The sequence below is a fragment of the Bubalus kerabau genome, chromosome 4 (assembly GCF_029407905.1).
Source record: "Bubalus kerabau isolate K-KA32 ecotype Philippines breed swamp buffalo chromosome 4, PCC_UOA_SB_1v2, whole genome shotgun sequence".
Classification (NCBI taxonomy): Eukaryota; Metazoa; Chordata; class Mammalia; order Artiodactyla; family Bovidae; genus Bubalus; species Bubalus kerabau.
In genome coordinates, this window is record NC_073627.1 from 130766144 (window position 1) to 130792992 (window position 26849).

At 42.8% G+C, this 26849-nt stretch overlaps 1 long non-coding RNA gene across 1 annotated transcript; it reads right to left on the reverse strand.

Annotated features, from left to right (window-relative positions):
* Positions 1 to 732: 732 nt before the first annotated feature.
* Positions 733 to 22443, reverse strand: LOC129650309 (uncharacterized). The gene is made up of 4 exons (XR_008713712.1): positions 22273 to 22443; positions 19318 to 19482; positions 18079 to 18173; positions 733 to 1172 (listed from the first exon to the last, which is right to left on the reverse strand). It is a non-coding gene; the product is annotated as an uncharacterized LOC129650309 (long non-coding RNA).
* Between the last annotated feature and the right edge of the window lie 4406 nt (positions 22444 to 26849).

Sequence of the window (26849 nt, forward strand, 5' to 3'; positions counted from 1 at the left end):
CAGAACAGTGGTCTTCCAGTGACTCAGAGATCACCCCGATCACATCACAGATCCAAGAGACCTTCTCATGTTGCACATGCTTCCTGTTGCCCTGTACCTGGGGCCTGAGTCTTACCCTGAGTTCTGGGTCAGAGAGAATTGCTTCCATACCTACTCTCAGATGGGATTGGAATGATGGATGAGCAAAGGATCAATAGCCATCTGTCCGGCTCCACTGACAAGCTAATCTTTTCAGTAAACATTTCATTAGCTCCTGCCAGGCTGCTTGCACCTGCTGACTGAGAGGCAGGATGTGGTGGGTGAGGGGTCTCTGCTTTATCATATGGTTCATATGTCATGTTGGTGGGGGTCTCCTAGCCCCTAAGCTTTGCTAGAACACCGGTACCATGGACCAGGAGAATCTGAAACATTCCCAAGGTTTTGGTAAATTCCTGGAGATGAATGTTCTTTTTGTCCCCTTTAGCTTTTCCCCAAAGACACTTTCACGACCCACCATCTAAATGAGACCTCTCCGGCCCCATTCCATTTTAAGTCCTTACAAATTTAGTCTTTCCTTCATTGTGCTTTTACTGCTCTTGTTGCTGCTACTGTCAGTTGTACTAACAGTAATAGCAAACAAAACATCTAGTGAGCACCCACTGTATGCTGGGCACCGTGCTAAGTGTCTCGCATGCATTACAACAGCCCTGTGAGGTAGGGCTATTATACCTGTGCATTTGGCAGGTGAGCAATGACTCTCTGAGAGGTTAAATGGGCAAGCAAGGCCTAGATCCTGGGTTTGTCTACCTCCAAAGTCCAAGCTCTTACTCACCATGTCACATTTGCAATTTGTGGAATTATTTGACCAACTTGTGGCTCCCTGAGCAGACTGTAAACTCTGCAAAGATGCAGAGCATGTTTGATTGCTTCACCACTATGTCCCGAGCATAATGATTTTTTAAAAAATGATACAAGGTATTACACAGAAGTTTGTTTAACTTTTATTGGTGGTGATGGTTTAGTTGCTCAGTCATGTCTGACTTTTGTGACTCCATGGACTGTAACCAGCCAGGCTCCTCTGTCCATGGGATTTTCCAGGCAAGAATACTGGAGTGGGTTGCCATTTCTTTCTTCAGGGGATCTTCCTGACCCAGGAATCAAAACTGGGTCTCCTGCATTGCATTGCTCCCAAGCTAGTGGAGATAAGACGCTGATTTTTATTTTATTTTTGACATACAGGTTCCGTCTTCACAGCTTCTTGGGGAAGACTGCAAATACCACTAGCTTGGGTGATCCCTCACTTAGCTCCACATCCTGCCTTCTTAAAACCAAACTACATCTGGAAAGCATCCTCATGCTAGCTGATAACGCCTACCTTCCTACTGCAATAAACAAGCTACTCCAGTTTTGCATGTCAGGGGGTGTCCCTCATTTTCAGAATTATGTTCACTGGCTTTCTTGGAGGTCTGCAGCCTCTCACCTCCTCATAGTCTCCCCTGTTCATTCTCCTGCTCTATTTTGACTGCTTTGGACAGTTCTTCCAAGTAATTTAAAGTTTTGTCCCCAGTTCAACAAAAATTGTTGCTGTTGGATGACCTTCAGGAAAAGAAAAGGGATAAGGTGACATCATGTCATGAGGTGACTTTATGGGGATTGGGATGAAGCATTCTGGGGGGCAGTCCCAGCAGCTTGTTGGCATGTAGACTGTAGGCTCCCTGGTACTAGATCATTTGGGTCTTTATATTTCAGGGAAAGGACCAAGCCAGGCCTTTTGGTGTCTGATTCTAAAGTCCTTGGTCCTAAACACTACATTACTACACTACATTAAAGGTCTCCATTAGCCATGTTGTTGAAAGAAAAATAGAAAACACTGATAAGCTAAAATAAACAATTACAATCACCCATCATGTTTCCAGTATTCTTGCCTGGAAAATTCCATGGACAAGGGAGCCTGGTGGGCTACAGTTCATGAGGTTGCAAAGAGCTGGACACGACTAAGCGACTGAGCACACACGCGTGCACACACACACATCATGTTTCCACTTAGAGAAAACCACTGTCAAATAAAAGATATGGTGGTTAAAAGCACTCAGACCTTTTCTATACATATAAAAGTGAAAGTCGCTCAGTTGTGGTGAAAGTCCGACTCTTTGTGACCCCATGGGACTATACAGTCCATTGAATTCTCCAGGTCAGAATACTGGAGTGGGTAGCCTTTCCCTTCTCCGGGAGATCTTCCCAACCCAGGGATTGATCCCTGGCCTCACGCATTACAGGCGGATTCTTTACCAGCTGAGCCACCAGGGAAGCTCAAGAATACTAGAGTGGATATCCCATCCTTTCTCCAGAGGATCTTCCCAACCCAGGAATCGAACCCAGGTCTCCTGCATTGCAGGTAGATTCTTTACCAGCTGAGCTACCAGGGAATGAACACAAAATATTATCATATTAGGCATGTGATTCTGAAACCAGATACTTAGCACTATGTATTTCCATACCAATGAACACAGATTTATTTACCTTTTAGTGGCGCTGTGGTATTCTAGTGCATGCAGGGAGTATGAGTTAGCTAGTCCTCTATGGATGTGCTCTGCTTCTAATTTTTAACTTTTTATACAATGCTGCATTGAATATTCTTGAATACATATCCCTGTGTACTTATTTGAGTTCCCCCCCTAAGTCAGGGTTTCTCAACAATGACACTATTGATGTTCTGGACCAATAATTCTTAACCTTGGAGGGCTGTTCCGTGCATCATAGAATATGTCACCTTTGATTTCTTTCATTACTATCTCATAGTTTTATTCTGAGTACAGGTCTTCTGCCTCCTTAGGTTTATTCCTAGGCATTTTATTCTATTTGTTGTGATGGTGAATGGGATTGTTTCCTTAATTTGTCATCCCAATCTTTCGTTGTTAGTGTACAGGAATGCAAGAGATCCCTGTATATTAATTTTCTAATCTGCAACTTTACCAAATTCATTGATGAGCTCTGGTAGTTTTCTGGTAGTATCTTTAGGATTTTCTAAGTATAGTATCATGTCATCCACAAACAGTGACAGTTTTACTTCTTTTCCAATTTGGCTTCCCATTATTTCTTTTTCTTCTCTGATTGCCGTGGCTAGGACTTCCCAAACTATGTTGAATTAAAGTGACGAGAGTGGACATCTTTGTCTTGTTCTTGATGTTAGAGGAAATGCTTTCAGTTTTTCACCATTGAGAATGTTTGCTGTGGGTTTGTTGTATATAGCCTTTATTATGTCGAGGTAGGTTCCTTCTGTCCCGCCTGTAGAGAGTTTTTATCATAAATTGACGCTAACACGCATGCACAAATGCCAGTAGCAGTAGCATAACCCTTTCCCCATATCTTGACAATCATTATCTCCAGATTGCCAGATGTCCCCCAGCTGGCAAATGCTCCTGCTTGAGAACCACTGCCCTAAGGACAAAAACTCCTAAATCAAAAGGTTAAAGGATATGCATATTTTAAGACTTTTGTTACCTATGCCAAATCGCCTTCCAAAAGTTGCATATCTATCTCTTTACACTCCAAGAATGTATGAGAGTGCTCGATTCATCACTCTACAAATATGAGCGTTATATCCATCATTTAATAATTTATTAAGACAAAAGTTCTCTCACTGTTTGATTTTTTATTACTAAAGCTGAACATTAAAAATACCACATTGATTGTATTTCATTGGTTATAGTTTCTGTGGTGAACTCTCTCTCCTTATAATTTACTATTTTTTCTTTTGGAATATTCTTTTTCTTTCTTATTTTTCTGTCTTTTTTTTTTTTTTTTTTTTTTTAGTGTGCAAGATACTTTTTTTTTTAAATTTTATTTTATTTTTAAACTTTACATAATTGTATTAGTTTTGCCAAATATCAAAATGAATCCGCCACAGGTATACATGTGTTCCCCATCCTGAACCCTCCTCCCTCCTCCCTCCCCATTCCATCCCTCTGGGTCGTCCCAGGGCACCAGCCCCAAGCATCCAGTATCGTGCGTCAAACCTGGACTGGCAACTCGTTTCATACATGATATTTTACATGTTTCAATGCCATTCTCCCAAATCTTCCCACCCTCTCCCTCTCTCACAGAGTCCATAAGACTGTTCTATACATCAGTGTCTCTTTTGCTGTCTCGTACACAGGGTTATTGTTACCATCTTTCTAAATTCCATATATATGTGTTAGTATACTGTATCGGTGTTTTTCTTTCTGGCTTACTTCACTCTGTATAATAGGCTCCAGTTTCATCCACCTCATTAGAACTGATTCAAATGTATTCTTTTTAATGGCTGAGTAATACTCCATTGTGTATATGTACCACAGCTTTCTTATCCATTCATCTGCTGATGGACATCTAGGTTGCTTCCATGTCCTGGCTATTATAAACAGTGCTGTGATGAACATTGGGGTACACGTGTCTCTTTCCCTTCTGGTTTTCTCAGTGTGTATGCCCAGCAGTGGGATTGCTGGATCATAAGGCAGTTCTATTTCCAGTTTTTTAAGGAATCTCCACACTGTTCTCCATAGTGGCTGTACTAGTTTGCATTCCCACCAACAGTGGAAGAGGGTTCCCTTTTCTCCACACCCTCTCCAGCATTTATTACTTGTAGACTTTTGGATCGCAGCCATTCTGACTGGTGTGAAATGGTACCTCATAGTGGTTTTGATTTCATTTCTCTGATAATGAGTGATGTTGAGCATCTTTTCATGTGTTTGTTAGCCATCTGTATGTCTTCTTTGGAGAAATGTCTATTTAGTTCTTTGGCCCATATTTTGATTGGGTCATTTATTTTTCTGGGGTTGAGCTGTAGGAGTTGCTTGTATATTCTTGAGATTAGTTGTTTGTCAGTTGCTTCATTTGCTATTATTTTCTCCCATTCTGAAGGCTGTCTTTTCACCTTGCTAATAGTTTCCTTTGATGTGCAGAAGCTTTTAAGGTTAATTAGGTCCCATTTGTTTATTTTTGCTTTTATTTCCAATGTTCTGGGAGGTGGGTCATGAGGATCCTGCTGTGATGTATGTCAGAGAGTGTTTTGCCTATGTTCTCCTCTAGGAGTTTTATAGTTTCTGGTCTTACGTTGAGATCTTTAATCCATTTTGAGTTTATTTTTGTGTATGGTGTTAGAAAGTGTTCTAGTTTCATTCTTTTACAAGTGGTTGACCAGATTTCCCAGCACCACTTGTTAAAGAGATTGTCTTTAATCCATTGTATATTCTTGCCTCCTTTGTCAAAGATAAGGTGTCCATATGTGCGTGGATTTATCTCTGGGCTTTCTATTTTGTTCCAATGATCTATATTTCTGTCTTTGTGCCAGTACCATACTGTCTTGATAACTGTGGCTTTGTAGTACAGCCTGAAGTCAGGTAGGTTGATTCCTCCAGTTCCATTCTTCTTTCTCAAGATCGCTTTGGCTATTCGAGGTTTTTTGTATTTCCATACAAATTGTGAAATTATTTGTTCTAGCTCTGTGAAGAATGCTGTTGGTAGCTTGATAGGGATTGCATTGAATCTATAGATTGCTTTGGGTAGTATACTCATTTTCACTATATTGATTCTTCCAATCCATGAACATGGTATATTTCTCCATCTGTTAGTGTCCTCTTTGATTTCTTTCACCAGTGTTTTATAGTTTTCTATATATAGGTCTTTAGTTTCTTTTCATCTTTTAATTTATTAAATAAAAAGTACATCCCTTTCATAGCTTGCTGTTTGTCTTTCTGTCCTGATATCTATGGTAGTATTTGTTTAAAATCCTTAGGAATATCATATGCAACATGACATGTTTTTCCAACAAACTGTGGAAAATTCTTCAAGAGATGGGAATACCAGACCACCTGACCTGCCTTCTGAGAAATCTGTATGCAGGTCAAGAAGCAACAGTTAGAACTGGATATGGAACAACAGACTGGTTCCAAATCGGGAAAGGAGTACGTCAAGGCTGTATACTGTCACCCTGCTTATTTAACTTCTATGCAGAGTACATCATGTGAAATGTTGGGCTGGATGAAGCAGTAGCTGGAATCAAGATTGCTGGGAGAAATATCAATAACCTCAGATATGCAGATAATACCACCCATATGGCAGAAAGCAAAGAACTAATGAGCCTCTTGATGAAAGTGAAAGAAGAAAGTGAAAAAGTTGGCTTAAAACAACATTTAGAAAACTAAGATCATGGCGTCTGGTCCCATCATTTCATGGCAAATAGATGGAGAAACAATGGAAGAGACTTTTTCTTGGGCTCCAAAATCACTGCAGATGGTGACTGCAGCCATGAAATTAAAAGATGCTTTCTCCTTGGAAGAAAAGCTATGACCAACCTAGATGGCATATTAAAAAGGAGAGATATTACTTTGCCAACAAAGGTCCATCTATTCAAAGCTATGGTTTTTCCAGTAGTCATGTATGAATGTGAGAGTTGGACTATAAAGAAAGCTGAGCACCGAAGAATTGATGCTTTTGAACTGTGGTGTTGGAGAAGACTCTTGAGAGTCCCTTGGACTGCAAGGAGATCCAACCAGTCCATCCTAAAGGAAATCAGTCCTGAATATTCATTGAAAGGACTAATGTTGAAGCTGAAGCTCCAATACTTTGGCCACCTGATGGGAAGAACCGACTCATTTGAAAAGACCCTGATGTTGGGAAAGATTGCAGGCAGGAGGAGAAGGGGATAACAGAGGATGAGATGGTTGGATGGCATCACTGATCAGATAGACATGAATTTGAGTAAACTCTGAGAGCTGGTGATGGACAGGAAAGCCTGGCATGCTTCAGTCCATGGGGTCACAAAGAGTCAGATACGACTGAGTGACTGAACTGATCATATGCAGGGCCAGGGACAGCATCCTTGTGTATTTGCTTTTTAGGGGCTCTGTGTTCCCTGCCAGTGAACCTCTGACCTGGCTGGTCTTTGCCTGGTAGAGGAGGCCATTTGGGTCTTTCCCTTGTATATTAAAATCTGCTGAATGTTCCTTTTGAGTTTGAGTGAAAAGTTCTTGCTCTGAAAGCCCACTTGTCAGGAGGCAGTCTTGATCTGGAAAGACTGACCTGGGGCTTGACCATAATTAGTTCAGGTTAATTATTGCCGATCTGTAGATTCGCAGCCCAGAGCCTTTCTTCCCCTGAGCTGGGGCCTCTGGAGGTTTCTTTTATGAGCTCCGAACCCTGAGGGAGGACTTAAAGTAATGAATTTTCCTGTAATCAGATTTGAGGGTTTGTTCCCTGAGCTATCCAGTCAATTGGAGAATTGAGCACTGACTGGTTTATTTGGCCAAAGGATGCCGGAGATGAAGCACAAGACATCCGATAAGCAACCTGGTGAGTATACTGAAAAAATGACTTAACAATCAGAGACATCCACCTCTTCTGCTTCATGAAGTTTTTAGAGGGAATAGATTCATTTACAAGGAGAGGATATCATCTGCGAGCTATTCAGGAAAGACTAGCTCAGGGGTAGTTTTTGTTTTGAGTATCTAATAATCGGACTGAGAGTCCGATTATCCTCCAGTGAAACCTTGCAAGTTTCATCTTAAACTTCTTCACCATAGGAGTAACATGGCTTGCAGATGCTTATAAGTATTTAATTTGCTAAGTATTTACTCAGCATTCATTTGTTTGTTCATTTATCCATGCAGTCACCAGAAGGCACTGTGGATGTAGAATGCATTATATGGGGTTCCTGCCTGTTTTAAGACACGTGCATGCCACTTGTATTACTGAGTGAAAACATGCTTTGCAAGAGTTCATGTTACGTACATTCGGGTTCACAACATGAATATCTGCGGAGACCAGGTAGCAAAGTCAGTGAGGCTGGTTCAGGGATCTGGAAGAGGATGAGAGCAGGTTGAACTGAAGGGGAAAGGTGATGAGTGTCCGCCCGTCAGCCCACAGGCAGTCAGTGGATGCTAGTTCCTTCTCCCAGGAGAGTCCCTCATACGGAGCTCTCAGAACTGCAACAGCCTCACTTGGTCTGAACTTGGATAAAGGCTCCATGCAGACGGGCTTCCCAAAGAACAGGAGAGGACAAGTCCAGACTTTTGTGTTGCTTTGAGGCATCAAGGTCAGAAATAGAAGGGAGCTGCAGCGATACCTTCTTGTCCTGTGGAGAGTGCCTAAATGGCCAAATGCAGGCCCCAGGCCCAGTAGGGCCTCTAACAGACAGGAGCATCCCAGCCCAGAGCTCCATGGGGCCCTGTGGCAAGGAGGCAGCCAGGTGGGAGTGGGGGCAGTGGCTGCAGAGAGGACCCTTCTGCCCTGCGACCCATCACTGCAGATAACCATAAACTGCACACCACACCAAACCTGGTGAGATGCCATGCCCAACTTGAAACTCCCATAAACACTGTATGTATCTGTATCTATTATCTAGATATCAGTGCACTTTCTTATTGTTTTAGGATTGTCTGTTTGTATGTCACTCTTCTAGAGGCTCTTTTGATTACATTCATTTCTTGTTTTTCTTTATAGTTGCATGATTTTTCTTTCCTGTTTAGCAAGCCTCATGGTGATATAAAGGGAATTCTTGCAGTGAAGTTCCCACTCAACCCACTTCTTCTCAGGAGTTGCTAACTAGTTACAGACAGGAATGTAGGTTATAAAACTTTAGGGAAGAGACTGTTTTACATACAAATATTTCAACAGAGAAGTTCATTCTGGAGGGATATGAAGCTCTCAAAACTGTCATTCTGGGTTAATTTCATTCCATAGTTAATTCCAATAAAGGAGAAAAGAGAGAGGCAGCCGAAGGCACAGGCATGGGTGGGCAGGAAGTGGTGCCAGGCTCAAGAAACATGACTGCCTTGGGCCAAAGATGCAGGAGGAACATGCACATCACAAACCTGCAGGAGGCAGACAAGGGCATGCAGGGACATGGTAAGGATGGTAGCCAGTGTGGCCGAGATGTGTGGTGGTGGTGAGTTGCTCAGTTGGTCCAACTCCTGTGACCCCATGGACTGTAGCCCACCAGGCTCCTCTATCCATAGGATTTTCCAGACAAGAATACTGGAGTGGGTTGCCATTTCCTTCTCTAGGAGATCTTCTTGACCCAGGGATCAAACCCGGGTCTCCTGCACTGCAGGTAGATTCTTTACCAACTGAGCTATTAGGAAAGGCAAATGTGTGGGAAAGGGCCAAAAAGCTTTGCTGGTTGTGCTCTGTGTGAACTTGAGACTGCATTTAAATGCTGGTAACAGTGACCTGAGAAACCATGGCTTCAATGAAACAGGGGTGCACTTTTCCTCTTGGGCAGAGCAGACTTGCTCTGGCGGCCTTACCATGCCATTACAACTTTCTATCTTTCTGCCCTGCCATCCTTCCTATGTGGCTTCCCTCTGCACGTTCCCCTCATGGCCCATGGTGGCTGCCAGTGCACCTACTGGGAAGAAGAAGGGAGTAGGGAAGAGCACAAAGGGTGTCTTCCGAATTTGTTAGTGCCCTTTATAAAGTAGTTCCCCAGAACCCGCCTCTCGCCCAGTGACTTCCGCTTACTTCAGATGGACCACCCCATCTGCAAAGGAGGCTATGTGTGTGTCGGTCACTCAGTCGTGTCCGACTCTTTGTGACCTCATGGACTCAAGCCCACCAGGCTCCTCCGTCCATGAAATTCTCCAGGCAAGAACACTGAAGTGGACTGACATTCCCTTCTTCCGGAAAGGAGGCTGAGACACCAGTTTTGTAGTGTGGCGTGTGGCCACATTCAACAATCAGGGGGATCCTGTTACAAGGAGAGAGGAGAGAATAGACGATGGCCAGGCAAGTAGCAATTTGTGATACAAGCTCAAGGAAGACCATGAACAAAGACGGCAAAGCAGTCTTCCTCCCCTCCGCAACCCAGGATGTATGGTGCACTGTTACCAAGCAAGAGAAGGCTCAGACCCGAAGCCCTAATAATTTGCTCCTATCTTCTTCTTAAAATGTAAGAGGAAAGTTCAGGTCTAGGGAAACGGAGGAGATAGAGCATAATTTAAAAGGACTTCAAGTTCTAACCCCTTAGGTAGTTTTAACACAGGGCAGTGACAGGACTGAGAGATCCTGGAGAACCTGACGGAGAGGGGCTTGAACGGCATCACACTATCTGAAGTGTGATTCCCAAGATGCTACTGGAGGTTATTAATACATGAAGAAATGGCTCCAGGGTCAAAACATTTGGGAAACTCTGGATTAAACTAAGTGAAAGTGTTTATTTCACTGCAGAAAATGTTGGAGTCATTAACATGCTCACTGAGCTTGTAATTTTTTGCTTTTCTTTCTAAAAGAGAGCATCTCCAAGTTTGTTTGACCATGGAAGTCCTTCTTGCAGAGGGTCCCATGGGATGCACCCAGATTAAATACTGGGGAAATAGTGGTGTGGGTAGAGGCTGCTGCCTTATCCGGGCTCTGGCTTTCTCAAAGTGCTAGCCATGGACCACTTGGCCCAGAATCAGCTTAGCCCTATTTCAGACCCACTGAATCACAATCTCAGGGCTGTGGCCTGGAAACCTGCATTTTCCCAAGCTCTCTGGATAATTCTTATACTCACTGAAGTTTGAGATCCACCAGATGACAGAGCTGAGCCTTCAGTTTACAGAGTATGACTTGAATTTACATCCAGGTAGCTCCTCCTGGCCCCCTCAAAACTCATTTCTCTCATCACCATTTGGTATCTGGCTAATTTTCTCAGCTCTCTTCAGAGCAACTTGCATTTATCTTTATTGCCTGTCTCTTTATTGATTTAGGTTCTTCTCTGCAATTCGTCAAGCTTGGATTGTATTTTAATCTTGTCCTCCAAAGTAGCTAAGATCCCTTCCAGCTTTGTATCATGCAGAGATCTGATTAGCTGGGTCTCGATTCCATCCTTCAAGTCATTAATGAAAATATTAAATGGTCCTGGGTTGGTATGAAGGTCTTCAGGGTTGTAAGTAGATGTATGGCCTCCATATCTGCCACTGGCCCCTGCTTCATACAGTTATAGGTTGGATCACACCCAGGATTTCAGTTGTAGGTTACCATTTCCTTTACAAATCCATGCATGTAATGCAAATCTAAGTAGGAAAAAACCCCATTGACCAATAAATATTAGACCAGCAAATGGCTTTAAGGCCTCTTCAGCCTTTCCTCTCACATCAGTGGCATACTGACCACAGGGTGAAGAAAGTTATACCCAATGTGTGCATCAAAAAGATCAATTTTTATACAAAAGGCAGCTCAGCTCCAACTTTGAGGTACACCATTCCAGGTGGAGGCAAGCCCGTAACACGCAGCTTCTACATCATAATCCAGTAAGAGCTCACTTTTCTGAGCATTTCCTAAGTGCCGGACACGGCTCTCACCTCTTTACATGTGTTCATCAACACCCCGTGGTGTGAGTACTGTGGCCATCACCCTTCTTCAGATGGGCCATCTGAAGCGTGTAACACACATGTAGTGCCTGAGCCGGGATGTGTCAGAGCAAGATCTCAGACTCAGGCAGTCCGCTGGCTCTGACCCGTGGTGGCGGAGGGGCCAGAAATGTGCAGGTGTCCCCGCTTTCAGAGAGCAGGAGGGAGCACCGCAGTTTCCTGCAGGAGCTGGGCCTTCATGTCAAATCTCAGTGACAGCCCAGGGGTGAGCTGGGGTGGTTCTGAGGGGAATTGACACTCATGAGTTGGCCACGTGAGCACTGGAGCAAACCTGGTGGCTGGTGACTTCTTGGTCAAATGCCCGCCAAAGCAACTGACAGAAGCCACACACTCACCTCAGTCCCTCAGCCTCTCGGTTGCTGTTTCATGAGATGATGTGCATTCCATTAGTCAGTCAAGCTGAGACAGTGAAGGCCAGGGCCCCCAGAATAAAAAAAAACTGCCACTGCCACTCACTGGGCCTGCGAGAGGAGGCTGGGAGGCTGGAGGGCCTTTGTTCTGTTAGGTCTGTGGAGCGCTTTGTCCGTCAGCCGCCAGAGGGCGATGGCCGTCCACACGTCAGATATTCCTGTGGGGGTGGGGGGCAGCATCTGCCTGGGAGAACTGGGGCTGATGGTAGGGATTTCCTCCACCCCCAGAGCTTTTAGAAACCTTCATGGCAGTGGCATTCCAATCTTAGGGAGCAGTCTAGTTTAAGAACGGTTCCTGAGGTACAAAGACACTTGATTTGGGAGAACACAAGAGAAAATGAGCTCAGACCCCAGCGCTGATGCTCAGAGGCTGTGTTTAAGCCCCAGCCTTAGTTGCCTCATCTGTAAAGTGGGGATAACACTGCTTGTCCACCTATCTTCCCAAGTGCTCACAAGGTTTAAATGAGACAAAGGAAGTGAAGGAGCTCTGAGCAATATGACTTGTGAAGACAAGAGATTTTGATGAAAGCTGCTGTGTTTGTTGCCAGCATCCTTCCCGTCTGCAGAGAGGGAGGCGGAGCCCAAGGAGCCTACTGCTTGCTCTGTGCTCGCAGGGAGCAGCCTTTGTGTCACGGAAGCTGGCTACTCTGTGGTTAGTGGCACAGAGTAGTGTCCCTACATCTGAAACGTAGAGGGCAAGGGATGCGGGGCACCTCGGAGGGGCTTGCTCACAGTTCATGGATGCTGTCCCACACTGACTCGCTTTGTGACTTAAGGTGAGTCTCGCAATCTGTACAGTGGGCAGGAGGTAGGATCTCTGCCCTTCTAGCTGCTCCCAGCCTTCAGCGCCCCCTGAGTTGTTATGACAAAGCAGGGAAGTCGCAGGTAGAGAAAGGCTGCTCATACTGGGAGGGGAGGGGTGAAGAGTAGCCCCTGATGCACAGGGAACCTTGGACTTTTCCTCCTTTCCTCTGGGCCTTGATCTTCTCATCTGTGGAGTTGGCAGATTGGACTAGTTGATCTAGTCCAACCATTTTTTTTTTTGGAAAGTCGCTCAGTCGTGTCCGACTCTTTGCAACCCCATGGACTACACTATCCATGGAATTCTCTAGGCCAGAATACTGGAGTGGGTAGCTCTTCCCTTCTCCAGGGGATCTTCCCAACCCAGGGATCGAACCCAGGTCTCCCGCATTGCAGGAGGATTCTTTACCAGATGAGCCACAAGGGAAGCCCAAGAATACTGGAGTGGGTAGCCTATCCCTTCTCCAGGGGATCTTCCTGATCCAGGAATCAAACTGCGATCTCCTGCATTGCAGGCAGATTCTTTACTAACTGAGCTGTGAGGGAAGCCCCTTAGTCCAACCATTATCTCCCCACAATTCTGTCTCAATAAATACCCATAGAATCCATATGGACTCTAAAATTCCCTGATTGTGATTCCATTAGGAAAACAGACAAGCAAGCAGACACTTTGCCCTCAGATTGGTCCTGACCTCTAGAGTGCCCCGAAGTGTCCCAGCTGAGCGGAGGCTGGAGAATGTTCCCATGTGCACTCGGGGTCCTTCCTGCCACTATCATCAAAGGGTAAATGCTGGAACCCTGAGTCCCTCTAAACGACGGGCTAAGCTGCCTTTCTGATGCTCCAGGCCTGGATGCTGAGCTCCACCTTCAAGCTGCTGCCATAGCTGCCCCTTGTCCAGCCTCTGGTGTCCTCATTTCCAACAGACTGAGGCTCTGTCAGCTCCATGTTGACGCCTGGTCTTTTTGTGGCTCCAGGGGCTCATAGAACAGTATTACAAGGTATGGCCCACGTTTCTTCAATTTTATCTTCTAATGCTTCCATTGATTTTTAAATTCCAGTGAAAATGTAAAGCCAACGGAAGTTTATGGAATGTAGGAAAGGAGAATCCATCTAAAATCTCTTCAACTTGGAACTAGGATTATCTCCTCCTACCCCCAAGATCTGCATTTCTGCCCTCTCCATCCTCTTTGCTCTATTCAAGGCACATTACCTCCCAGTTTCAAACAAGCCTTCCTCTGCTGCTGTGCTTACATTAGGACACAGTCTGGCTTCCCGCTTCCCTAGCTGTGACACCAGCATTAACCTCCTCTAGGCTCCTTTCTTGGAGAAGGCAATGGCACCCCACTCCAATACTCCTGCCTGGAAAATCGCATGGACGGAGGAGCCTGGAAGGCTGCAGTCGCTGAGGGTCGGACACAACTGAGAGACTTCATTTTCACTTTTCACTTTCATGCGTTGGAGAAGGAAATGGCAACCCACTCCAGTGTTCTTGCCTGGAGAATCCCAGGGACGGAGGAGCCTGGTGGGCTGCTGTCTATGGGGTTGCACACAGTCGGACACGACTGAAGTGACTTAGCAGCAGCAGCAGCAGGCTCCTTTCTAAGATGAAGACTGGATCCCATCAGTCTCTCTCTTAGAGATACAGGTGGCTCCTCTTTGCCTTCAGGTAAGCCCAGCATCACTGTCCTTAGGTTGCTACCACATAGAATAATAGCAAAGACTAACTTTCATTGTGCTTTCTGTATTTCAGGCTCTTTGCTAAGTGCTGTATGTATTCTACTCATTGCATCCTCATAAGCATCTTAAGAGGTGGGTCATATTATTATCCACTTTTTGCAGATAGGAAAATTGAGGCACTGAAAAGTGATCCAAGCTCAAAGTCACCTAGTCGGAAGGGATGGTGCTGGTATTTGAATCCTGTTTTGGAAGACTGCTGCTTATCACAGTATAATCCCATCTCTTCATTTTGAGAAGCTTCCTCAGATTACTCTTGAGGGACAGAGTTCAAAGTCTCTTTATCTTTGCCTCCAAGTTTTCTTATTATGATCCCCCTCGAAAGACACTTTGCCATGTGCCTCTCTGCTCTGTTACTAGATTGGAAACAACTCAAGCAGATGAAGGCAGAGATGCTCAGAAAACACTGGTTAACTTGAATACCCCTCTGCCCTGGTAGATCCCCGGTATCATACCGCTTTCTCACCCCCTCCTCATCCTCTCTGCATTTGGGCTCTGCATGTGCCTCCGCCCAAGTCTCCAGGGACACACATCCTCGTGTCCAGGTACAGGGTCCTGCCTGGACTCTGATGTGGCCCCTTCCCCTGGCCAAAGCTCTCTCCCCTTGCGGTCTCCAGCATGCTCCCCACAACTGGTCATTTTGCCTCTGCCAGCTTCTCTTCTGTCTCCATCCACAATCCTCCCACCCAAGTCAGGGAGCTGTCCCCAGCTGTGCCCCCACCACCATTACATGGCCCCCTCAGAGCCCAGACTGGGGACACAGGAGCAGTTCATAAACACGAGCTGGATGAATATTTAAAGGGAAGTAGTAAGTAGTATATTAACAACTTACATGGATGTTGTAATGATCCACAGTGAAATATTCCCTCACCTCTTCGCAAAATTATCATTCCAAACCACGGAATACATTAGGTTTTATGATCTACTCGCTTCTTTGGGGAGATATAAACCTTGAAACATCATCTTCATATGACAGGGAAAAGAGTCCCCTGGGACACAAGATGTTTAAGAATGTTAACTGAGAATCAGAAATAGTTTGTGACTAATATCGAGGCTTTGTTTATGGACAGAAATAAATCCCCATCTAGGGCCGACCTGTACAAATCTGATCACAAATGATGAAATGGGGGAAACACTCTGAATTTAAAGAGATGACTGGGGGGTGGGGGGCAGGGTTGCAGTGTTTAGGAGCTAATATTTTCTGACCATAAATCTCTATGCTGTTCAAACATTACTAGTCACCAACTAACATAAATATGATAGAAACTAGGAATTTATATCGATGGTCTATAGTCACCAAGGTCTGTAAGTAGGTCATATGAAATGAAGCAGTTCCTTTTTCTAGGATCATCAAAAGAGGTCTCCTCACCCTTCTTTCACTGTTCAGATGAGGAACTATCAGTGGTACTCGGGAGGATGCATTGGCTTTTGGGGGTCTGTGTGACTCAAAGTAGGGTGGGGGTCCTCACGGGGGAGCATGGCTTTGGGAGAGAGAAGACCCACGTTTGCTTCTTGCTTGTTAGACTTGGTCAGGCTTCTTCCCTGTTTAAACCCCATCACATATGATATGATATATAGAAAAGCCTAAAGACTCCATACAAAAACTACTGGAACTGATAAAAAAATTCAGCAAGGCACCAGGATACAAGATTAATATACAGAAATCAGTTGCATTTCTTTATACCAACAATGAAATATCAGACAGGGCATGTTAAAAGAAAAACAATACCTTTTAAAATTGAACTCCTCAAAATAAAATGTTTAGGAATAAACCTGATCAAGGAGGTGAAAAACTTCTACACTGAACACTATAAAACATTAAAAAAGGAAACTTTGTTAGTTTCCGATGATTCAAATGGAAAAATATCCCATGCTCTTGGATTGGAAGAATTAATGTTGTTAAAAGGCCATACTACCCAAAGCCATATACAGATATAGTGCAATCCTTATCAAATTATTCATGACATTTTTCACAAAACTAAAACAAATAATCCTAAAATTCATATGGGGCTTCCCTGGTGGTCCAGTGGTTAAGAATCTGCCTGCCAATGGAAAGGACACTGGTTCAAGCTCTGGTCCCGGAAGATCCCCACATACCTCGGGGCAACTAAGCACAGAAGCCACAACTGCTGAAGCCCACACACCCTAGAATTCATGCCGCACAACAAGAGAAGCCTCTGCAATGAGAAGCCCATGTGCTGCAACTACAGAGTAGCCCCCACTTGTCACAACTAGAGAAAGTCCGCACATAGCCAACTGTAAGCCAGCAGAGCTAAAATAAATAAAACTAAAAAAAATTCATATGAAATCATGAAAGACCCAGAATTGCCAAAGCAATCTTGAAGAAAATGAGAAAAGCAGGAAGCATAATCCTCTCAGACTTCAGACAAGACTACAAAGCTACAGGAATCAAAACAGCATGATATCAGCACAAAAACAGATATATGGATCAATGAAAGAGAATAGAGAGTCCAGAACTAAATCCACACACCTATGGTTAATTAATCTTTGATAAAGAAGGAAAGAATACACAATAGGAAAAAGTTTCTCAGCAAGTGGTATTGGGAAAGCTGGAAAAACTATGACATTCTCAGGCTTTTCTTGTTGTTTTTTAATTTGTATTAAAAAAATTTTGAGATATCTAACATTAGAGTGTCCTTATTTTTGATGATCAGTTTTGAGGAATATTGGTCAGGTATTTCATAGCATGTCCTATAGAAATTTGCCTGATACATTTTTTTCTTAGACTGAGTTTACAGGTTTGGGCGAGGAAGGCCACAGAAGCAAACTGCCATTCTCATCACATTATAGCAAGAGTACATCCCAGAAACTTGACTTATCACTGTTGATGTTGACCTTGATCAGCTGGTTGAGGCAATGTTTCTCAGATTTCCCCACTGTCAAGTTTCTCTTTTTCTCCCCTTTCATATTGTACCCTTTATGAGAGGCCCTAAAATTAACAAAGAGAAGTTATACTCCACCTGTTGAGGGTGGGGTGTCTACATAAATTATTTGGAATTCTTCTGCATGGGTAATTTGTCTTCTATTTTTCCTATGTATTTATTCAATCGTTTATCTATATCAGCCTGGACTCATGGATATTTATTTTATATTTTGGGTTATAATCCAATACTACTTTATTTTGTTGCTCCTATGTCCCACTGATATACTCCCCATCAATGTGGGTTTAAAAAAATTTTTTTTAGCAATTTCTTACTTTTTGGCATTATATGAAGCTCTAGGCTTATCTTGTATATTTTCTACACTATCCTAGGCTAAGGCATTTCTCTGTGAATCCTTTCTTTTACTGGAATCTGGTATTAGAAACCAAGAGTTGGTACTAGGTTTTCCTTTTTCCTGGGCTTTCCTGGTTACTCAGACAGTAAAGAATCTGCCTGCAATACAGGAGACCTGGGTTTGATTCCTGGGTTAGGAAGATCCCGTGGAGAAGGGAATGGCCACCCACTCCAGTATTCTTGCATGGACAGAGGAACCGGGTGGGGTTGCAAAGGGTTGGACATGACTGAATGACTAACATTTTACTTTTCTTTTGCTTTTTGCTACTGAGTAATTTGTTGCCACTGTTGCCTTGCCAGGTGAGACACAAGGTAATATATATGTGTACACTAACCTATGTATATACATATATCTATAAAGATTTCTTTGTGTAACCACCTGTGTCTATATTACATTAAACATGAATTCAAACTAATATCTCCAACCACATCACTACATTGATCATTCAAAGCCATCTCCCCTTGCTCACCTGAAAACTTCCACTTCAACAAGGAGATGCCTGGCTCCACCATCTGCCATCCATAGACTCATTTATTCAGTTCCAGTGGTTTCAAAATTGTTAACCTGTACGCACATGGAAAAAACTTTGTCAACCAGAGTGAAATGCTTGTGTGCCTTTGGTTCTGTCAGTTCAGTTCAGTCGCTCAGTCGTGTCCGACTCTGTGACCCCATGAATCGCAGCACGCCAGGCCTCCCTGTCCATCACCAACTCCCGGAGTTCACTCAGACTCATGTCCATCGAGTCAGTGATGCCATCCAGCCATCTCATCCTCTGTCGTCCCCTTCTCCTCCTGCCCCCAATCCCTCCTAGCATCAGAGTCTTTTCCAATGAGTTAACTCTTCACATGAGGTGGCCAAAGTACTGGAGTTTCAGCTTTAGTATCATTCCTTCCAAAGAAATCCCAGGGCTGATCTCCTTCAGAATGGACTGGTTGGATCTCCTTGCAGTCCAAGGGACTCAAGAGTTTTCTCCAACACCACAGTTCAAAAGCATCAATTCTTCGGCGCTCAGCCTTCTTCACAGTCCAACTCTCACATCCATACATAACCACAGGAAAAACCATAGCCTTGACTAGACGGACCTTTGTTGGCAAAGTAATGTCTCTGCTTTTGAATCCACTGATTTCCAGAGTTACCTGGCTGACTCAATGGAAAATACCCTGATGCTGGGAAAGATTGAAGTCAGGAGAAGAAGGGGACAACAGAGGATGAGATGGTTAGATGGTATCACAGACTCAATGGACATGAGTTTGAGCAAACTCTGGGAGATAGTGAAGGACGGGGAAGACTGGTGTGTGTGCTGCAGTTCATGGGGTTACAAAGAGTTGGACATGACTTAGTGACTGAACAGAACAACAATCTTTTTCTCCCACCCCTTTTAGAGAGATTGTTTCACGTATTTGTACAAAACTCCCTGTTCCCCTGGTCGGCTGATTTCAGTCCATGTAGTCAGCCTCAGGCCGTCTCTGGGACTGCCTCTTTCTCCTGACTTCCCTTCCTCTCTTCCACCCTTCTGCCCTCTTCTTGGACCCTAATTTCATCCTGCTCCCCTTCACCTGGTGTGGGCCAAGAAATACATATTCAGATTCTATCTTTAGGAGCAAAGGTGTGTTCTTACAATTGGTGGTGATGGTCCATGGATCTCCAGGGGATGAAGTCCATTGTCCTAGTCCTCCAGAGGATAGAAACTAGGTGCTAACTTACTCACCATCCACAGACAGCGGGGGTGGACAGGAAGATGGGGTGAACAGGGTCAGAGGACACCTGCCAGATGAAGGACTGTGAAGACAGGCTGGGAGGCTGGGTGGGAATCAGCCATGTCATAGCCATGCTGCAGTTTCACAGGATACAGATTTCCAAAACCAAATCATTCCTGGAAACAAAATTTGCCTTTAAACATTTTGTCCTTCAAATATCTCTAATATGTGTGTATTTTAAAAGTCATCAGAATATTGGAATACTCTGAAAAATCACCTAGTCCTTCGTAAAAGGCAATCTAAATAACATTCTTGTAGTTATAATAGTCTCTGTGGCTCTAGGGTTGGGGGGGGGGGGCTGAAGCGTTAAGTGACATCCTCATCAGTTCTGTCCCTGGGGATGAGGAGGGAGCCTGACAGCTGAGCACTTCTTGCCTTTGATAAACACCTTTCTTATTCTAATTACACCTTTCCCTAAAGTAACTTTTCCAGCTTACTCTTTCACTCCACTCCTTACAACCCCTGTTTAAAAGGAGCCTATTCAGACAGCTTGTGAACAATGCTGCTTCGGGATGGTTTAATCGGGGGTGAGGAAACCTGTAGAGGGTCTTATCTGGGGTGAGCGTTTCAAGCATCTAAGATTATCTCCCTGTCACCTTGTGACCCGTCTTCTTCATGTTACCTTTTAATTTTGGTAGCAATTACGGTGTATATGGATAATGCCCATTAGCATATTCATGGTCATCTCGTCATATTTATTGTCCACACAACTCATTAATCTTCATCTACTTTGTGTGCTTGACAGCTCAATCTATTTTGCAATCTCTGGGAAGCAGCCATAGCCCCCCAAAGCCTTTGTTTTCCTGTAAATAAACTGTGTTGGGGACCAGAGGACAATGGTGCATCCCGTGGTGATTGACACCAGCCATGGCTCCTAATCAGGATGGGACTTCATTGCCAGCTGAGTCGAGTGCGTTATGGGGCCATTGTTCCATCGCTGCCAGGGCAAGAACACACACAGACAGTCACCTTCGCAAGATGGGTTGATTGTTCTTCAAGATTAGACCGAGGTGCCTTATTATCCGTCCCAGACAACAAGGCATCTCACCCAAACAGACACATTTGCAGGAACGGCCAGTACACTGGCTGGATTTGAATTGCTAATGTATAATCTGCCCAGCACAGATGTGCAATGAATATTTGGATGTTGTTTTGCCCGTCAGTCTAGGAGGCTGAATTGATGAGGTGATGAGTATTCAATGATGGGTCCTGGACATTGGCCAACAGCAGAGTTTGAGCACTTGGACTGGAGATAATCAGATTACCCTCCAAAGTGCCTTTGCAGTAATTCAGTGGTAAATTCTGTTACAAAGGCTGTTTGGTGGGAAGTTTTTTCCGTTTTGGTGCAATTAGATGTTCTGTTATGCTTCTCAGACTTGGGACACATATAGAAGTTGCCTTCTGTCCTTACTTGCCAACTGTTAGGGCTGTGAGTAATATAGAACACTGCTTGAGTTTGAATTGGCCATTTTTGAGCCTATTTTCTCAAGCTCAGTGTGCCTCAGTTTTTCCACCTGTTAAAATGGGTTGAAAAAGTATCAACCATATACAGCTGCCATGCGAACTCAATGAATTGATACCCATAGAATAGGTCCTAAAATAGTGCCTGGCTCATAGTAAGTGCTTAACAAATATTAACTATAAACATATTACTGGTCACTTGCTTGCTCTTGAGATTACTGTGGTCAAATAGGTTGGGTACACTGGAGATAAAAGTAAACCACCTTCAGTATCTCAAGATGTCTCCTGGCCTCCACCATGCTACTTTGCCTAGTACATTCACAACTGTATTCACACTTCCCACACTTATTTGACCATGAAAGCCTTTTCTCTGGAGCATCTTCTATACCTGATTTTGCCTGGGACACACTATAGGAAAATCTACCTAGAAGATGTTAACACACAGTTGAAAAGGTTTAAAAAAAAAACATGATTCAGGAATTTTATATAAAATCAAGCTATTCATATGTGAAGTCAATGGGAATTAATTATGCAAATACATGTATTCTCTCTGAAAAAAATGGTACTCAAAGGGTATTCTTAGGAAGAGGATGATAGCCCTGAAGGAGGAACTCAAGAATGGCAGACAAGAACTTGTAGGAAGTGGTGAGACCAGTTGATTGTATTCAAATAATTCTAAACAACTGCAGCAAGTATCTTGTCAAAACTGATATCAAAAGATTAAAATATTTGGAAGAAATTATTTTACTAAAATAATGGGCTATTGGCATACATCAATGCAGATCAAAAGAATGAAGAAGGGAAAAGGCAAAGCAAGTGTCTTTTTTTAAGAAACAGAAAAACAAGGTAGAAAGGATGATGCACTTCTGTTTAATAAAGGTATAATAAAAATAACCCCAGTCATCCTTAACGACTTTAAAAATATATATAATACATCATTAAACTTAGATCTGAGGTAAAAAACCCTTAAATACAAGGTTTCTCTGCTTATTAGATAAATAAAAAATGGAATATTCAAAATTAAAATGAGTAAAATAAAGAAAGTCAGGTCTGGCAACATTAGTATCAAGCAATGTGGAGTCAAAGAGTATGAAACTGTTAACTTCATTTCTTTATCCCCAGGCCCTTGCACAAGGTTGGTTGTGAACAGATATTAGCCAGATGTATTGTGGAAGTGGAAGCAAAGGGCTAAAGTTATATGGGAGGGATAGTTTGTCTGCTAGGGCTCCTTGAGTGTAAGATCTTCATTTTTTTACACCTATTTTATCTTCCCAATTCACCTTCTTCTGGGAACTGCTTCCTCCGCCTTCCTCTGGACCCTCTTGGACTCCTTTTTCCCGGCTATGTGATTCCTCCCACTGGGTGACCCCAGGTCCTGCCCACAGTGGATGGGAGCCCACCTGAGCCCAGCAAACAATAGTACTCCTCCTGACTTGCTTCCTTACTTTTAGGGAAGACACCTGAATCAAGAAGGCTCCATCATTGTCCTTTGATGATGTCTTTTCAAATGCTGATAAAGAAGGCTGGTTATTCTTTGGTGATACAAACAGTAAGATGGAAGTTCTCCACTGCTATTGGTGGTCATGCTTCCTGCCATAAGAAACTAGCCTATAATGAAAGACAGTGATGTCATATATTATGTCAAAATTGGTTTTCTGACAGCATGTGAATTCCTAGTTCCATCTGAACCTCAGGCCTACCATTTCCCACTTCATTTATGCAATTTTTTTCCTTGAATCATCTATCCCTGTAACTTCCTAAATAAATTCCCCTTTTCTGCATTAGCTACAATTGGGTTTCTGTCACTTGGAATCTACAGTTCTAATAGTTACCTTGTTAAAGTTTTGTCTATGTTAAAAAGACATAGTGGTATGTCTTGACGTATGATATCGTTATCAGTTCAGTTCAGTCGTTCAGTCGCTCAGTCATGTCCGACTCTTTGCGACCCCATGGACTGCAGCACAGCAGGCCTCCCTGTCCATCACCAACTCCCAGCAATTACTCAAATTCATGTCCATTGAGTCGGTGATGCCATCCAACCATCTCATCCTCTGTCGGGCCCTTCTCCTCTTGCCTTCAATCTTTCCCAGCATCAGGGTCTTTTCAAATGAGTCAGCTCTTTGTATCAGGTGCCCAAAGTATTGGAGTTTCAGCTTCAGCATCAGTCCTTCCAATGAACATTCAGGACTGACTTCCTTTAGGATGGACTGATTGGACCTCCTTGCAGTCCAAGGGACTCTCAAGAGTCTTCTCCAACACCATAGTTCAAAAGCATCAATTCTTCTGCACTCAGCTTTCTTTATAGTCTAACTCTCACATCCATACATGACCACTGGAAAAACCATAGCCTTGACTAGACAGACCTTTGTTGGCAAAGTAATGTCTCTGCTTTTTTAGTATTAGTTACTGAATCGCTAAGTTAGGTGTCCAGGTCCCACAATGAAAGGGAGCATATAATTTGGCTGAAAGCAAGGTGGACAACAAGGTAACTCAGTTTGAAAGTAAACATCATCAGTTAGTGATTTTTTTTTTAAAATTTCTATTTTTTTGTATTACTGAATAGTTTTTCAACCTTTTCACATGCCTACTTTTTTCTGATTTTCCTTGTTTTTGGTTTTTAAATTTGCTTTAAAAATTTTAATATTTGCTTTTAGAATTTAAAGTTAATAATTTTCCTGCTAGGTTGCTTACAGTAGCAAACAACTGGAGCAATCCTAATATATAATAGTAAGCGATTAATTAGGACAAACTATACATCCCAAATAGGGCAATAATTGGAAACACAAATGTCTAAAAATATACTGTAAGAACATAAGTGACCAATAAGATTTTATGTTTTCTTTTATATTTGAATTTTTTTTAATGAGAAAATCAGCTTAAAGAGTATCAAACAAAATAAGATTTTAATGCCTACTGATTAATCACACCCATCTGATTGCTGGGAAAAATATAAACAACCTCAGATATGCAGATGACACCACCCTTATGGCAGAAAGCAAAGAGGAACTAAAGAGCCTCTTGATGAGGGTTAAAGAGGAGAGTGAAAAAGCTGACTTAAAACTCAACATTCAAAAAACTAAGATCATGGCATCCAGTCCCATCACTTCATGGCAAATAGATGGGGAAAAAGTGGAAACAGCAACAGATTTTGTTTTCTTGGACTCTAAAATCACTGCAGACAGTGACTGCAGCCATGAAATTAAAAGATGCTTGCTCCTTGCCAGAAAAGCTATGAGAAACCTAGGCACTGGATTAAAAAGCAGAGACGTCACTTTGCCAACAAAGGTCCATATAGTCAAAGCTATGGTCTTTCTAGTAGTCATGTACAGATGTGAAGTTGGACCATAAAGAAAGCTAAGTGCTGAAGAATTGATGCTTTTGAATTGTGGTGCTGGAGAAGACTCTTGAGAATCGACTGGATTGCAAGGAGATCAAACCAGTCACTCCCAGAGGAAATCAACCCTGAATATTCACTGGGAGGACTGATGCTGAAGCTGAAACTCCAATACTTTGGCCACCTGATGTGAAGAGTTGACTCACTGGAAAAGACCCTGATGCTGGGAAAGATTTAGGGCAAGAGCAGGAGGCGACAGAGGATGAGATGGTTAGGTAGCCTCACTGACTCAATGGAATGAGTCTGAGCAAATTCCAGGAGATAGTAAGGACAGGGAAGCTTGGCATGCTGTAGTTCATGGGGTCACAAAGAGTTGGACACAACTTAGCAACTGAATAACAATATAAATAACACATGCATATATATTCTCACATTTACTCATTTACAAGACTTATTTTCTACAAAAAATGGGACTACATCACACATGCTTTTTAAAAAAATCAACTTAATGAGGTATAACTGACATGCAATAACATGTACTCATTTTAAGCATGTAGTTGATTAATTCTGACAAATTTAGAAATCCTTATAACCACCACCATAATAAAGATATAGGACATTTCCATCATATCAAAAAGCTCCTTTGTGCCCTTTCCTAGTCAATCTCTTATCCTGGGCCACAGCCAGTAATCAGCTTTCTGTCACTACAGATTAACTTTGCTTTTACTTTCCTTAAGGTTTCATCTTCATGGAATCATACAATACGAACTCTTTCTGTGTCTGACTTCCACTTAGCACACTTCTGAGATTCATTCACATCACTGGGCTCATGAACATTTTGTTCCTTTTTTATTGCTGAGAAATAGTCCATCCCATGAATGTACCACAATTTGTTTATCTTTTCACCTGCTGATGGACACTTTTTCAGTTTTTGACTATTAATGAAAAAAGCTGCTATGAACATTTGAATAAGTCTTTGTTTAAATATGTTTTCACTTATTTTGGGCAAAATTTCTAGAAGTGGAATTGATGGGTTGTATGGTGTCATGTTTAACTTTGTACGCAACTTTCTGTTGTTCTGAGTTGATTCCATTTTCTATTCCTGTCAGCAATGTGTGAGAAGTCCAGGTGCTCCACATTCTCACCAACATTTTTACTGAGTCTTCAATTTTATGGGTGTGCACTGATATCTCACTGTGGTTTTGATCTGCACTTCTTTTAGGACCACTGATGCTGAACATCTTATCATGTGCTTATTGGCCATTTGTAGAGCTTCTGTGAAATGGCCCTTCACATCTTCCCCCATTAAAAATATGTGGGTTATTTGTTCTCTTGTTCTGAGACTTCTATACATATCCTGGGTGCAGGTCTTTATCAGATACATAAATATTTTCTTCTAGCCTGTGACTTAATTTTTTTTGTAAATCAGTGTCCTTTGAAAAGCAGTTTTTAACTTTGATGAAGTCAACTTACCAATTTTCCCTTTTATGTTTTGTGCTTTTTGTATCCTATCAAAGAAATCTTTGCCTACCCCAAACGCTGTGGAGATTTTCTTTTCTAACTTCTACAGTATGGCTTTTATGTTTCGGCCTATGATCCACTTCAAGTTCATTTCTGCATATAGTATGAGGTAAACGTTCCTGGCGGAAATGAACTGACCATAGGTGCAGATGTATTTTAGAACTCTATTCTAGGGCACTCTGCAGTTTACACATCAGCTTCACATCCTGTGTGTCACTGAATCATTTCATTCAGTCCCCTTACTGACTCTCTTCACAACCACGTTATGGGGTAGGCTTCTTAGACCTGATCAGAAAAGAAATGCAAAAAAGCAAAATGGCTGTCTGAGGAGGCCTTACAAATAGCTGTGAAAAGAAGAGAAGCGAAAAGCAAAGGAGAAAAGGAAAGATATAAACATCTGAATGCAGAGTTCCAAAGAATAGCAAGAAGAGATAAGAAAGACTTCTTCAGCGATCAATGCAAAGAAATAGAGGAAAACAACAGAATGGGAAAGACTAAGGATCTCTTCAAGAAAATCAGAGATACCAAAGGAACATTTCATGCAAAGATGGGCTCGATAAAGGACAGGAATGGTATGGACCTAACAGAAGCAGAAGATATTAAGAAGAGGAGGCAAGAATACACAGAAGAACTGTACAAAAAAGATCTTCACGACCCAGATAATCATGATGGTGTGATCACTGACCTAGAGCCAGACATTCTGGAGTGTGAAGTCAAGAGGGCCTTAGAAAGCATCACTACGAACAAAGCTAGTGGAGGTGATGGAATTCCAGTTGAGCTATTCCAAATCCTGAAAGATGATGCTGTGCAAGTGCTGCACTCAATATGCCAGCAAATTTGGAAAACTCAGCAGTGGCCACAGGACTGGAAAAGGTCAGTTTTCATTCCAATCCCAAAGAAAGACAATGCCAAAGAATGCTCAAACTACTGCACAATTGCACTCATCTCACACGCTAGGAAAGTAATGCTCAAAATTCTCCAAGCCAGGCTTCAGCAATATGTGAACCGTGAACTTCCTGATGTTCAAGCTGGTTTTAGAAAAGGCAGAGGAACCAGAGATCAAATTGCTAACATCCGCTGGATCACGGAAAAAGCAAGAGAGTTCCAGAAAAACATCTATTTCTGCTTTATTGACTATGCCAAAGCCTTTGACTGTGTGGATCACAA